This window comes from Thalassophryne amazonica, chromosome 5 (genome assembly GCF_902500255.1).
Source record: "Thalassophryne amazonica chromosome 5, fThaAma1.1, whole genome shotgun sequence".
Lineage (NCBI taxonomy): Eukaryota > Metazoa > Chordata > Actinopteri > Batrachoidiformes > Batrachoididae > Thalassophryne > Thalassophryne amazonica.
The window spans coordinates 112785517-112802420 of NC_047107.1; positions in this window are offsets into that span (position 1 = coordinate 112785517).

The following is a 16904-nucleotide window of genomic DNA, read 5'->3' on the forward strand; positions in this document are numbered from 1 at the left end:
AGAGAGATGAGCTTGAAAGCTAGCTATATTGAGTTGGGGGGTTGCATTTTTCTAGAAATGGTGCAATTTGGAGCATTCCTGTCTGTTAAAATGCACAGGAATGCACGAAATTGCACTATTTTCTAGAAAAAAATGGTGCAATTTGGTGCATTCCCGTCTGTTAAAATGCACGGGAATGCACCAAATTGCACCATTTTTTTTCTAGAAAATAGTGCAATTTCATGCATTCCTGTGCATTTTAACAGACAGGAATGCTCCAAATTGCACCATTTTTCTAGAAAATAGTGCAATTTGGTTCCCCAGACCCCCAACTCAATATTGCTCCCCGAACATTAAAAAGGGTTCTGACTCCCAGGTGTGATCTAAGGTATATATGATTTAGACCTGGTTTGACTACACATTAGAAATTTGGTGTTTGCTTTAATAAAAAAGAACATAACAGTGTGTGTGTGTGGGTGTGTGGGTGGGTGGGGGGGGGGTGTCTTCAATAATGCTAGTACCTAGGGCCCAGAATTTGGTGCTACGCCCCTGGCGACCACCTTTGAGCAAGTATTAGTTGTCTACCGCTTGCAAGGTTGGGTAGGATTACTTTGAAAGAATACATGTGGATTACATGTATGTATGTACATACATTTGGATTACTTGTAATATGATTACTTTTGGATTACATTTTAAAGTAATCCTACCCAACCTTGACTACTTGGATATACCACAACTGGTCAATGAACAGAGTCACTGCAAAACAGAATGCCACAAAGCAGTCATTTTATTTTTATTTCATTATTTTTGTATTTTGTTTTTTTTTGTTGTTGTTTTTTTTTTTTTTGTAAATCAAGGCATCACCCTCTCTCTTAAATCATTACAGTGGTTAAAAGTATGTTACAGAATGGATTTTAAGGAGCAACTATTACTCTATAAATCATTTAATGGTGCAGGTCTACTGTGTTGATCAGGTATAATACTCTAAGACTTTAGGAATGTGAGCTGAGCAAAACTCTCAGATCATTTAGAACTAGGTAGTCCTGCCTAAAGTAAAGTTGAAACAGGGAGAACCAAACATTTAGCCGGTTAGTGCTGCTCTTAAATGGAACCAGTCCACTGACAGTAATTATAAGAGCCCCATGTTATGTCTAAAACATTCCTGTTTTAGACATCCAGCTCAGTTTAAGGGCATTTTATTCTCACTTAATTTCAGTTGGATTTTTTCATTTTTAACAATACATTTCCTCTCATTTTTATGTTTTATTTTAATCGTTACTGTGTCCTTTAATCATTTTAATCATATTTCAAAATTTTATTCTCGTTTTCCAGTTCAATTAGTAACTGCTGAAGCACCTTGAATGACCTTGGACCTGGTGCTTGCAGAAAGCATCATTTCTATTTATCATGATATGCATGCCTTTCACATTTATTGGAGCAGCTTGTGACTGTTGTTCAACTTGAGAGCGAATCATTTTTTTATGTTTTTTTTTTATCTATCTCTGCAACTCTTTGTTGTGTATTTGGCTGTATTTTGATTTTTTCCTGATTATGGTATAATTTAATTCCATATTCGGTGTGCTGTGTTTGGTGATGGTTGGGGTGTTTGGGATTGTGGTAGACCTGTTCCACGTCTCAAGAATATCTCAGCTAATAACAGTGTTAAGGGCCCCTTCACACATAACATGAAAGACACAGAAACTGGAAGAAAATCCGCGAACCAAGAACAAAATGGGGAACCGTGAAACATTCCACCTGTTGTTGGGAGGGAAGCGCGGTCAGACATGAGTGATATGGCAGTGACGGTTTCGTGTATGCTCGTGTTTGTGCAGAAACACAGTACGCACATATGGAATGTCATGCACACAGCAGCGGAGCAAAATAATATTAAAAAACACCACAATTTATAATACTTAATTCCTATTATATGGAGCCTCCACTTAGATGTACACCAGGAAGTACTGAAATGACGTGGATTACTGTTCACACTTTTATGTTTTATATGAATTACCTGATGTGATCCTCTCATGAAGAGCCGGCTGGCTCCCATCTCATGAAGAGCCGGCTCTCGTGTTGTGAACACATCAGCCAGCATGGTGTGTCCAGCACGCAGTGATCCGCTGCAAATGTGATGTGTGTTTTAATTATTACAATGTGGAGAAATCCGGCAGATACACGTGCCTCACGGGGGTGTGCTTTTATGCATGGCACAATATTTATCAGCATTGCAGTGCCTTGACGCGGCAGTCAGCTGAAGCGATATGTTTTTTAATTTATTTCCACATGAGGACAGCATGCCGACGTCCGTGACTCATGGTACAGACATGTGATGATGTCATATACTACAAGCTACTACAGGTCTTCCCCAGCTGTGACTTATGAGCACAGATATCTGAACAGCTGCACATCGCAGGGGGACATGCCCAGCTTTGTCTGCGGACCTCGTCGGGTCACAGACCATAAAGGCTCACTCTCTGTTGCTTTGTTCTGTGATTTTAATTTAATGTATGTATTATTATTTTTCTGTCCATCATCTGTCTGATGTCTGTGTCTGTAATGTAACACCTTACATGCACGGTCAAGTCCAGCTGCAAGTCAGTCAATGCTCAGCTGACTCCACAGCAAAGTGTATCAGCAAAGAAATCACACACTTATGTGTTTTATTTAATTTCCACTCTTTCTGTCTGACATGTAAACTACAATTTATGTGGTGGAAGTGACATGAGCCTGCCAAGCCAACTGCACACTAGGACGCCGGCCGGTCCTCATGAGGGCGTGAGCACCCGCACACACATGTGCATTGCTTGTTCACCAGCTAAGCTGCAGTGCACAGCTGTCAGCTGTTTCAGGAGTGCAGTGCGCTGGACAGCGACCGGACTCCGGGACCACCAGCCACAGCTGACAATGTTGGATTCATGGTGTGTGTGTGTGTGTGTGTGTGTGTGTGTGTGTGTGTGTGTGTGTGTGTGTGTGTGTGTGTGTGTGTGTGTTGGGTGGGTGGGTGGGTAGGGAGACACACTCCACAAGTCATTTGGTTTGGGGGGCGTGCGATAATGATGACAACACACTACATAGGCCATTTGTGTGTGAGTGTGTGTGTGTGTGGGGGGGGCAGAGTTACACCCATGTGTGTTGCTTGGTTACACCACACTTATGTGGCAGCTCAACAGTTTTCACAGACAGCTCGAATGTGGTCGCCTGCTGTCTACTATCATGCCAGGAGCTGAATAGTCCCACCTTTTGTAAGTGCCCGGCAAGTGGTGTTAGATGTTTGTGTGTGACAACTGAAATTTGGTGACACCTCCCGAGAGAGGGGTCGAATGGGCACTCGCAGGGCATTCGCTGTATTTCGGCTGCACGTGTGCATGAATGTTATGGCGACAGCTGTACGAGGCGTTTGAGGCAGCTCCGATTTTTCACGAGTGGCATTTGACTCCTCCTTCATGCGCCAGTCGGCTTCAATCATGTTATGTGTGAAGGCACCCTAAGGTGGTGCATGAGTGACGTTAGGTTGAAATAATTCATTGTTTAGTTTACACTGAATTTAGACCTTTTATGTTTTAGTTGCTTTAAATAAGCAGACGTAGCAACACTTTTTCCTACAAATATTAAATTTGCACAGTAAATTGTGATGTCTGTATTTGCCTGCAGACAGTTTTATTCAAGTGATTAGACGTCTTCTAAAATTATGGATCATGTTCTCAAAATGAGTACGTTAAGGAATTATGCCCGGGACGTGCCACTGTCAAGATCATTCTTCAAAAGCATTAGTTATGCTAATCGTAAAGGTTGCTGGCTGTAATATAGCTTAAATTTGTGAGGCAGAGCTCACATTGATCTGCAGCTAATTCAAAGCAGCACATTCAGCAGCAATTTGTATCTTTGAGCTATTGACGGGATTCCGTCCCTCTTCCTCTAATGTCCTCATCAGAGCCTCTGGTTGTCCGAGGTCAGTGTCTGCAAAAAGATCATGTGTTCATTTAGTTTTTACTGCTGAGGTTGCACACTTCAGTCAAATGTGTAGAGTGGAGAAATATGGGCCATGATGTGATTCGGGGACGACACTGTTTATTATAGAACAACTTAGTGCAATCCAATCCAGTTCCTCATTAAATTAAAATCTACATTAAGCATAATGTAGATTTTAATTTAATATGATTCATTAAAATAACCAAAAAGAGCCATTGTTTACCTTCAAATGCATACTTAGTAAAGAGTATATGTTGTGATTGGGTCTCAATTGTCTGTAGGTATTTTGAATTTTTCCTGTGTCCCGTTTTTGTGTGCAATCCTTTTGTCTCTCGTGTGGGTTCCTGTTTATATATATATATATATATATATATATATATATATATATATATATTAAGAGTGCAGTTCAGTAAAAACACAAATACATCAATTGGTGGACACCCGGAACAGTCTCTGTGTACTATGACCCATAGGGATAAGAGTTATTTTTTTCATCACAGAACCTTGGCCACCAAAGGTCCCTGAGGTGAGGCAGTAAATTAGTGGAGTCACGTTTTTTCCATGGATGCTGAAATTTATTTTCCATTGTTGTTTTTAACTGAGTTTCATTGTGTGTACAAACAGGGTGTGCAGGTGCCGTGAACCCGCTTCTCTGAGGCGAGTCTGAATATCTGGCTGTTTAAATACAACAATTCAATTTACTTACGTATATAAGGTCAAATGACAACATAGATGGCCCCATGGTGCTTCACAAGGGTTAAAGTGTAACTTCATTAACACCTCTAACCAAACTTTTATCTAACAATGGTCAGTAAATACTCCCCCTTTTTTTGAGGCAGAAATCTCAAGCAAACCAGACTCAGAGGGTTGACCCACTATTTAGGTCATTCTAACAATGACAGTTCAATTCAATTTATTTCATTTATATAGCACCAAATCACAACAAAGCTGCCTCAAGGTACTTGACACAAGTAAGGTCTAAACTTACCAACCCCAAGAGCAAGCACACAGGCGACAGTGGTAAGGAAAAACTCCCTCTGATGATTTGAGGAAGAAATCTCAAGCAGACCAGACTCAAAGGGGTGACCGTCTGCTCGGGCCATGCTACCAACACACTTGGCAATACAAATATACAGGAAAGTTTGGGAGTCCATGCTGGTGTACAGAATGAGAGGTCTGCAGAAGACACCCACTCCCACTTATGGATGGAGTTGCATTCCAAACAGTGAGAAAAAACAGAATCAGGTGGCAGAAAGACTACAAATAAGGTATAATTTGTCAGCATTAAGCAACAAGACAGAAGAAATACTATGGTGATTGCTGGCCATGAGCCCTAAGCTTCACTAAAAGACCCAGAATTTAGATAAAGTTGAAGCTTCGACCCAATCTGTTTACTAATAAAATGAATTTAAAAGGGTAGGAAGCATAGTACCACACTATGTTAGTATGCTAACCATACAAAAGGGAAAAAAGGGCATCTTAAGTCTGGACTTGAAAGTCTCAACAGAATCTGACTGTTTTATTGAGGCAGGGAGATCATTCCACAGAACAGGGACACGATAAGAGAAAGCTGTGTGACCCACAGATTTTTATTCACCCTAGAGACACAAAGTAGTCCTGCGAACTACAGAGCCCAGGCTGGTACATATTAATTACGTCAGCTAAGTAGGGAGGTGCTAGTCCCTAAATAATTTCACATGTTAATAGCAGAACCTTAAAATCTGATCTCACTGGGACAGGAAGCCAGTGAAGAGATGCCAAAATGGGTGTAATGTGGTCAAACTTTCTGCTTCATGTCAGAAGTCTAGCAACAGTAGTGCTAGACCTCTGGTGCTCAAGATATGAGGTCGGTTAGAAGTGTATCGGACCTTTTTATTTTTTTCAAAAACCATATGGATTTGAATCACGTGTGATTGCATCAGACAAGCTTGAAGTTTTTTCACGGCTGTCGGTTGCATCATTCGCCTGTGAGCAGGTTTTGAGTGAGCACTGGTCCACCCCTCTCGTCGGATTTTTATTGTGAATAAATGTCTGAACGATTTGGAGCTTTGCTGCATCAATTTTTTCCAGAAACTGTGAGAGACCTCCAAGTGGACACCATTCGGAAAATTAATATGGCTTTCAGGGACGATTTTATGGGGATTATACAGATTAAGGAGTGTTACTGCTAATTTAAGGACAGCCCACAACTGCTGAGAGTGCGGCGCGCTCCCAGCGCCGATCGACATGCTCAGACCCCGCTGAAACAACCAGATCATTTCCAAAGTGAAGGCTTTGTTGATCCGGGACCTCGTCTGACTTTCACAAAAAGGCAGAAGGCGTGGATATCAGCACTTTTTTGGCACATTCCACTGTTACAGGAGTTTTTTTCATGGAAAGAAAAGCGGAGGGATGCGCCACAGAGCCGTTCATTACGTGGGTCAAAACCACCTTGGTGTTTGTCTCACAGGACGGCTTTGAGATGGCTTTCAGATGGATTCCGGTTGCTTTTCAGTCGTGTGATTATCCGATTGTGATTGTGCGTGAGCTGGACATGCCCCAACATGTCCTGGAAGGCTTCATCAGGGCGTTGCTTTGCGCCATGCGGCTCCACCGCGACGCGCGGAACTCCTCTGCACGTCTGTCTTAATGTGCTGAAAAAGTGCTGATGTCCACGTCTTTTCACAATTCCTGTGCTAGTCAGATGACATACCGGATCAATTCAGCGTCCAGTTTAGAAATGAACGGCACATTCCATTGTTACAGGAGTTTTTGTCATGGAAAGAGGACGCGTGGTGGAGCCGCATGGCACAAAGCAACGCTGTGATGAAGCCTTCCAGGACATGTTGGGGCATGTCCAGCTCATGCATAATCACAATCGGATAATCACACGACTGAAAAGCAACCGGAATCCATCTGAAATCCACCTTTAAGCCGTCCTGTGAGACCAACACTGAGGTGGCTTTGTCCCGCGTAATGAATGGCTCCGTGGCACGTCCCGCCGCTTTTCTTTCCATGAAAAAAACTCCTGTAACGGTGGAATGTACCGAAAAAGTGCTGATGTCCACATCTTCAGCCTTTTTGTGAAAGTCAGACGAGGTCTCAGATCAACAAAGCTTTCACGTTGGAAATGATCTGGTTGTTCCAGCGGGGTGTCAGCCTGTTGATGGGGGCTGGGAGCGTGCCGCGCTCTCAGATGCTGTGGGCGGTCTTTAAACCGTCTGGATCACTCCTTAATCTCTGTAATCCCCATAAAATCGTCCCTGAAAGCCACATTAATTTTCCGAATGGTGTCCACTTCGAGGTCTCTCACAGTTTTTGGAAAAAATTGATGCAGCAAAGCTCCAAATCGTTCAGACAATTATTCGCAATAAAAAATAGACGAGAGGGGTGGACCACTGCTCACACAAAGCCTGCTCACAGGCGAATGACTCTGTCAGGGTTCCTGAATGAGTGGCACAAAAGGAGGAGGACACAAATGCAGACCCACAGACAGAAATGATTAAATAATCAAAAGGCTTTATCTGGAGGCTAAGTAGTGGTCCGGTACACAGGTAGGCAGGCAGCGATACAAAGGTAACAGGCAGATGTAGGGCTGAGGCATGGTCAAAAACAAGCAATGTTCAAAAACACAGTGAGGCAGAGTAGGCAGGCAGAGACGAGTCCAAAAAGCAAGCAAAGTCATCCACAGTAAAGGCAACCAGATCTAAGTCAGAACTATGGCATGAAAAAGAGCAAAAAGGGCTTGGACGAGGGCAGAAGCACAAGGCATGGAGCACAACGAACTAGCAGTAAAAAACATGAAAGACAGGGCTTAAATGCAGGTGGGGTAATCAGGACGTGATAGGAGTCAGGTGTGGAGAAGGTGAGGACATGATAAAGATGAGTCCAGCAGGTGCAAGAGAGTGCAGGAAAGTGAAACTTTACTAAACAGAAACAGTGACAAAAACTAGAAATAAAATGAAACCAAAATACTACAACAAGGAAAAAGATCAAGACTAAACTAGAACGGAACTACATGTGGCAAAAACATATAAACTGACAGTACATCCAGTGACTGAAAAGAAAAATCAATAGAGCAAATAAAGGACAGAGACAAAACTAAAACGGCACTAACAATGAGGCAAAAGAAAACAACCAAACTGAAAATCACCGGCCAGGGTCACAGACAGATGGCAAAACCATAGCAGAAGCCCGGAGGGGGCCAAACCATGACATCACCCCCCCCCCCCCAAGGCGGCCGGCACCGACGGCCGACAGGTCCCCCAAAAAAATATAGCAGGAGGCAGCAGAGGGGCGCTGGATACGGGAGGGATGGAGGGGGCCGGAAGGTGGGCGTGATAAAACAGGCAGTAGGACATGGATTCCTAAGACCAACTCCTGGTCAAGGGCATGCGGGGTTGTCGGCAGTAAGGTGGATGAAAACCAAAAACATTGCCAGGAGGGAGGCCAGGCAGCAGGTAAACCACAACAGGCAAAGTGGAAGAACAGTAAAACACAATGGCCATTGGCCAGCTGCGAGAATGGCAGGGAGTGATCAGAAAGCCATGTGGTGTACCACAGAAAACCACGGAAGAGTCAGGGGGTCGGCCGTGGAGCCTACTAAAGCCCATGGGCAACTTAATGGACCGGCTGTGAGGCCAATCAAGGGCCCCGGTCGAGTCCAGGGGACGGCTGTTAGAACGGAGAGGAACCGTGGCTGATTTGGGAGAAGGACCGGAGGCTGACAAAGACTTGGCAAAACATAACCCCTTTCTGGTAACAGATTTCTGTTGAAAAGCAGGACAGAAGGGTAAACGTAACCTAACCATAAGAGCACGTTTCAGGGTGGGGTACATAAGTTGGAAAAATACCCTAACCAACAAAACCCCAATCAACCAATAAAGCAACATTGAAGAACATGAATTGAGAGAAAACATGGAAATCAACAAACCAAGAAAAATAGAATAAAAATATGCGAAAAACCCCATAATATAACCCATTCCAGTGGCAACCAATAATTACAAGGCAAAAAACAGCACCATAAAGAAAGCGAACAGGGGAAAACCAAAAGAAACAAATTAGCTTAAGAAAGGGGCATAACTGTTTGTTATCAGGGTGAAAGAGAAGTAACAAACTAGCAAAAGAACCAAATCTGATGCAAAGCTGAGAAAAAACTGAACACAAAAGATGAAAAACTCCACGAAACTGACTCGGAGTGTAATCAAAAATAGACAGACCAATAAAAGAGCCACAAAAGGTGCCAACAGAAAACTGATATGAGACATGATCCTGCTTCTTCAAAGATTTAAGAAAAAACAAATGGCTGAGAGGCACAACTTTGGTGACCTGAAAAAACAAATGATTAGCTAGAGACCCATTCTTAAAGAAAAACTGCTTGATTAAAAAAAACAGAAAGCAAAAGAATCCACTAAACCAATGCTGAGGGTGCACAAACACATACAACTTTTTTTTTTTTTTTAATATTTATTTCATTCATTTTAAAGAAAAACAGAAAAGCAAAAAACAAAAACACCACAATACCAAAATGAAAAGGAGCAGAAAGAACAAGTCTTATGATTTCTGCCCCTTTTAACAATACAATCTTTCAATATACAGCATCATAGTCAACATTATTTAACAGATTGCATTTCTTTAACTTGTCACATACCACTGACCCATTTCATAATTATGACCATTAATTAATAGATTACATCACTGATAGGTTACATTTAAACTTAAGACACTCCAAACATTATTAAGTTTACTTTTTTTTTTTTTACTTTCTTGCAGCCCACTGACTTACTTCATAGTTTCATACTTAATACATCTAATTTAATATGTTTTTTAAATAATTTAAGCGACCTTAATTCTTTAATTTCTTTATTAAGATTGTTCCATAATTTGACACCATTTACTGCAATACTCCTTTCCTTTACTTTGGTTCTAAATCTTGGTTTTTTAAAGACTTCTATTCCTTTCAATTTATAACTACTTACTCTTTTTTCAAACATATTTTGAATGTTTGTTGGTAAAGTATTTTTATTAACTTGGTACATCGTTTGTAATATTTTCAAATCGACTAATCATGAAATTTAAGTACCCTATACTTAATAACAATGGATTAGATGGATCTCTAAAACCACTGTTACTAATCACTTTTAAAGCTCTTTTCTGCAAAATAAATAAAGGTTGTATATGTTGATCCCCAGATTTCTACACAGTAAGTTAAATATGGACAATCAATGAATTGTACAATGTTAATAAACCATAACTATTTAATGAATATTTTACTTTATGCAAAACAGCAATGGCTTTCGCTATTTTTCCTTTTATGTAATTTATGTGTGACTTCCATGTAAGATCTTCATCAATCATGACTCCTAAAAATTTCATTTCTTTTACCCTTTGTATATCCATTCCATCTATTTGTAATGACACATTATTTTTTTTCGCTCTATCATTAAACAATATGAAATTTGTCTTATTAATATTTAGTGACAATCTGTTTATATCAAACCAATGTTTAACTTTTTCCAACTCTGTATTTATCACTTGTTCTACTTCCTGTATATCTGATCCAGAGTAAAACAGCGTTGTATCATCAGCAAATAAAATGCTGCCAAGCACATTGGATACATTCACAAAATCATTGATATACAAAATAAACAGTTTGGGTCCAAGTACCGATCCTTGTGATACTCCATAAATAATGTTACACAATTCTGATTTGGTATTATTTATCTGAACAAACTGTTTTCTATTTTCTAAGTAGCTTTTTACCCATTGATGTGCAACACCTCTTATTCCATATTGTTGTAACTTGTGGAGCAATCTTGAGTGGTCTATAACATCAAAAGCCTTTTTCAGGTCAATAAAAATACTTACAAAATAATCCTTATTATCTATTGTTGTTGATATTTTCTCTATTAGTTCCATAATTGCCATAGCTGTCGAACGTTTTGTTCTGAATCCATACTGAGCATTATTTAAAATATGTTTCTCAATAAATTTATCCAATCTTGTTACAAAAACGTTTTCCATAATTTTAGAAAACTGTGGAAGCAATGATACTGGCCTGTAATTAGAAAAATTGTGTTTGTCTCCATTTTATATAATGGGACTACCTTAGCAATTTTCATTTCATCTGGAAAAACCCCAGTTGACAGAGACAGATTACAAATATAAGTAAATGGTTCAATAACAATTTCTATTGTACTTTTTACAGTCACCATGTCTAAATCTTCATGGTCAGTTGATCTTTTGCTTACACAGTTTTTTACAATATTTCTTATTTCATCTTTTTCCACATTGTCCAGGAAAATACTATTGACCGTATTTACCAATGTACATAATTTATCTTCTATTATTGGTTTATTTCCCACCAGACTTGACCCTACATTTGAAAAATAATCATTAAACCCATTTGCAACTTCTTTTATATCATATATCTCTTTATTTTCCTTAACAAAGTAATTTGGAATAGTTTCTTTCGTTCCATCACTATCAATCACACTTTTTATAATTCCCCATGTTACCCTCATATTATCTTTACTCTTATTTAGTTTTTCACTGTAATCTTTTTTTTGTTTCCTAATTATTGTTAATAGTTTATTTTTATATTTTTTTGTATTTATGTTCTGATTCCTTTGTTTGCAATTTTAAAAAGCACCTGTATAAACAGTTTTTCTTTGCACAAGCATTTTTTATTCCCTTTGTCAGCCATGGTTTATTTACTCTTTTCTTACTAATTTCAATTAATTTACAATTTTTATTGTATGATTTCATCAAAATTTTCATAAATGAGTTATATGCTACATTAACATCACTGACAGAAACTTCTTCCCAGTTTTGATTTTTAAGGTGGAGAGACAATCTGTTTCATAAAACTATGCGAACTGTGAGGGGCCCAGAAAAATAAGGAACTCCAAAAACAAAACATTAAGCACATGATTGCAATAAATTTGGCATTAGGCTGATACAATGATACACCTGTTGACTGAGAGAAAAAACAGAAAAACCTCACAAACACAAAAAACAATGATAAACTAACCGTCCATACTGTGAAGTTCTCTGGGAGCACCTTCAGTGATGATACTGATGCTTTAGTTGAGTGAGAGATATCTGGAGTTGTCAGTAGAGCTGGTTCATTTGGAGAAGAGCATGCTGTGAAGGTCTGAGATGGTCCTTGCGCTTGTGAAGATGCTGCTGGTGGAGTGAGAAACGCCGGTGAGTCCAGAAACATGGGCGCGGTGATCGTTCCCAATGGCGTGCTGAATAGCGGCAGTGTGGACACTCCACCTGCTTCCGCCAGTAATGCGTGAAACAAGAGCGACTTCGCTTGTTCCTGTGGAGTGAACGCCAGGCATTTTGCTGCAGACAGTTAGTGGGAAATGAGCGGCTCTGCTTGTTCCAGAGGCATGCGTGCTAGGGCTGCTTGAAACGTACGTGGAGTGGGCTTTGGAGGTTTCTCAGCGGGCATGGCTGGTTTCACTTGCTCCGGAGGCGCGCGCATTGGTGCTGCTTGACGCGTGCGTGGAGTGGGCTCTGGAGATTTCCCTGCGTTCGTGATCGGCTCCACTTGCGGCTGAAGTGTGCGCGCTGGCGCTGCTTGAGGCGTACGTGGAGTGAGCTGTGGAGACTTCTCAGTGGGCGTGGCTGGGCTTGGTGCTGAGCACGACCACATATCCGGTCTTTCAGGCCGTTTAGGTGCAGCCTGCTTTAGCGCAAGACTGCGCTGGAGTGGTGCCGCAGCAGCGTCTGACAGGGTTATTACTCGGGGTGCTTCGGAACAGGCGGCATAAATGTCTGCTTCATATAAAAAGTCAATGGGGTCCTCGATGCATGGAGGTACCCAACCCAGCTTGAACTGTGTCTTGATGTCAGCTAGTTCAGGAAAGGTTGTCAAAACATCAGGCTCAGACTGCAGGAACTGCTCGAGTGCCGACAGAACTCGCTGCTTGCTCAGTCAACTTGGACTGTCCTGGTATTCAAAAAACAAGTCCTGTATCTTGAACAAAACAGTTGTCATACCCTGGAGCTCTAACACCTCTGCCTCTGAGGAATCATCATCATCCTCATCACCATCATCATCGTCATCATCCAGGTCAGTCCAGTCCGACTCATTGTCAGGAGGTTGATGTTCTGAAGGCAGGTACAGCTCGGGATGCCTCACCCAGTCGGGGAGTTTCTTCTCAGTGAATATGCTGTCCAGGTCCTCAAGTTCAGGAAAAATGTCATATAGCCAGGTGTTGGCTTCAAGAAGTTCCCATGCTTGATCCAAAGAATCGAACTTCTCCTTCGGAGAGTAGCAGTCACGAAAGCACACAAAAAAGAAATTGAGGTCAGAGAAAATCTCCTTTATGGTGACAATGTCCAGGTTCATAATGGCAGTCTGCAGGATGAAGCTTGAGTCTGCTGTGCCCAGGTGTGGCTAGTTCGTTCTGTCAGGGTTCCTGAACGAGTGGCACAAAAGGAGGAGGACACAAATGCAGACCCACAGACAGAAATGAGTAAATAATCAAAAGGCTTTATCTGGAAGCTAAGCAGTGGTCCGGTACTCGGGTAGGCAGGCAGCGATACAAAGGTAACAGGCAGACGTAGGGCTGAGGCGTGGTCAAAAACAAGCAATGTTCAAAAACACAGTGAGGCAGAGTAGGCAGGCAGAGACGAGCACAGAGTCCAAAAAACAAGTAAAGTCATCCACAGTAAAGGCAACCAGATCTAAGTCAGAACTATGGCATGAAAAAGAGCAAAAAGGGCTTGGACGAGGGCAGAAGCACAAGGCATGGAGCACAACGAACTAGCAGCGAAAAACATGAAAGACAGGGTTTAAATGCAGGTGGGGTAATCAGGACGTGATAGGAGTCAGGTGTGGAGAAGGTGAGGACATGACAAAGATGAGTCCAGCATGTGCAAGAGAGTGCAGGAAAGTGAAACTTTACTAAACAGAAGCAGAGTGAAAGCTGGGGCAAGAGAGTGCAGGAGAGTGAAACTTTACTAAACAGAAATAGTGACAAAAACTAGAAATAAAATGAAACCAAAATAATACAACAAGGAAAAAGATCAAGACTAAACTAGAACGGAACTACATGTGGCAAAAATATGTAAACTGACAGTACATCCAGTGACTGAAAAGAAAAATCAATAGAGCAAATAAAGGACAGAGACAAAACTAAAACAGCACTACCGATGAGGCAAAAGAAAACAACCAAACTGAAAATCACCGGCCAGGGTGACAGACAGATGGCAAAACCATAGCAGAAGCCCGGAGGGGGCCAAACCATGACAGACGCAACCGACAGGCGTCAAAAAACTCACGCATGTGCACGAGAGTTCAAGCTTGGCTGATGCAATCACACGTGATTCAAATCCATATGGTTTTTGAAAAAAATAAAAAGGTCAGCTACTTTTCTAGCAGACCTCGTATATATATATATATATATATATATATATATATATATATATATATATATATCATATTGAGGATTTTTGTGGATAATTCAGAGTGAGAATCACTAGCCTGTATATTCCACTACTAGATAAGTCAGCATATTATTGTGCTACATACAATCCCTGCCACATAAAATACACAAAACATGGTGTACTACTGTATTCTCTCACAGATACTACATGGAAACATGCTGTGTTCTGACCACTAACGTGGCTCTCTTTCCAGACAGTCTACAACTGACATGTATTGAAGGACAAACTACTGTCTAAAAATACTTCACTTCCTGCTTTGTTCTCTTCTAAAGCTAAACGTCACTGTGGTAATTGATTTGTAGCTCTTCCAAAGGCCAGACTCAGGACTACTGCTGGGTCAGACAGTAGAACACTAAAGGCACACACAACTGAATACAGTTTTTCTTGCAGTTATTTGCATCAACAGAAAAATGTGCTACTTTAGGTTCAGTCGATATTTGGGGCGATATAAAAAATAAATGAATAGAATTTGACAAGGTTGCCAGAGGTCAGAATAACAGGAGTGTTATTGTGTCAGGAGTCAATGTGCTGAGAGTGTGAGTGGTATGACGGGCATTCTGCCAGCATGACAGCAGAACCAACCTACGTGATTACAGAATCCAGGACTAGTCATGTCTCAGATATAAGAGGTCCTAGCTAATGTGGGATGAGTTAGTTGTATATACAAGAAGAGAGCTAGTAGCTCAGTAGATATTGATATGTTGATCTGATTCCAGATCACGCTACAAGAATTCTGCCTCCAGTTTGGTTATTTCAATAACAAGCAGGATATCAAAGTGAAAGTGGTACCAGAGTAATCCTTTACTTATTATCACTACACAGAACAGGTTTCACCTGCAATTTCAGGCATGCACAGAATCGCCTTCGACATAACACACATGCACAGTAATCTCTAAAAATGGCCCTGCACATGGACGTGCATTTGTAACAATGTGATGTCATTGAATTCCCAATAGCAGAGGGTTGTGTGCTTGTGGACATTCATAGAGGAATGACTGATGTTTACTGTGTTGCACGTGTGGATGTCAGTACAGTGAGGACGTGCACAGGGAGTTTGAAGGGCGAAAATTATCCCTGAGTCATCCTTTCAGCAGGAAGACCATTTGTTGGGGACTGCAATGGCCCCACCTCACAGAATTTTTGGAACATGGCAACACTGCCAACTCTGACAGTATGTGGACAGTTGGAAAAGTTGTGCAAATGCTTGGTATCTATCTGAAGTAACTCTGTTAGCATAGTATAGGAAAATAAAAAGCATAATCTATATGCTATCAAATGGAAATCTAAGAACTTAAATCTTGCGACATCTGTGGCATTGTGCTGTGTGATAAAACTGCACCTTTCAGAGTGGCCTTTTATTGTGGGCAGTCTAAGGCACACCTGTGCACTAATCATGGTGTCTAATCAGCATCTTGATATGTCACACCTGTGAGGTGGGATGGATTATTTCAGCAAAGGAGAAGTGCTCACTATCACAGATTTAGACTGGTTTGTGAACAATATTTGAGGGAAATGGTGATATTGTGAATGTGGAAAAAGTTTTAGATCTTTGAGTTCATCTCATACAAAATGGGAGCAAAAACCAAAAGTGTTGCGTTTATATTTTTGTTGAGTGTATTTTGTAAGCTACGATAAACGGTGCTACAGCCGGCTAGATAAGCTAACGTTAGCTGTTAGGTATAACTAATTATACCCCCCTCCTCCAATTTTTCCATAAATATAATAATATTAAAAAGGGGGGGAACAAGAAAAAGTAAAGCGTGTTGAAATGTATATGGAGACATGATATAAGTACCTTACTGAAAGGATATAAAGGTGGAATATTCCTGGCTAAAGAGTGCTCCTCATATATGTTATAGACGTGCCTGCCACCTGCTGGACTTGTTGCAGGAATAATTGTAAAATCACGCGCATGGTGGAAATTAGGAGCAGGTGTGGTTGAAGTTACATGTAGCTTGAAATGAGCTTGTCAGTTCCTTTCATTCAAAAAGTCTAGCTCTGGTGACCACCCAGGCCATGACAGTTTGTAAAAAACCTTCAAAGCACATTCCCTTCTCAAATATACTTAATTAATGCAAAGGAGTGTTTTTACTTTGTTGCATTACATCACAGTAGAATGTCATGAGGTCACGAGGACAAATGAGAGGAGACAGTGCTGCCTGTTTCACCCTCTCATGGTGCACACGATAGCCAATAACAGGATGTCAGTTCAACACACAAATCAATAAAGCAAGATCTGAACTGGTCCTGACTTGACTCATATTTTTGACATGATCTGGCTCTTATTAGAACTCCAGTGGAAACTTCAGGTCACACAATGATTAATCTAGAATATGGCATACGTCAATGCATGACCCTTGACCTATGAGGTCAAGGGTCATGCACCCAAGGGTCCAGCTCCCTGTCCTGTTTGTCGAGTGTGTTCTTGTGGTGCAGCATTCATTCCTCTCCAGTAGGGATCAGAAGGAGAGTACCTCTCCTATGTCTATTTTCCAGCTGTGCTCCAGTAACCA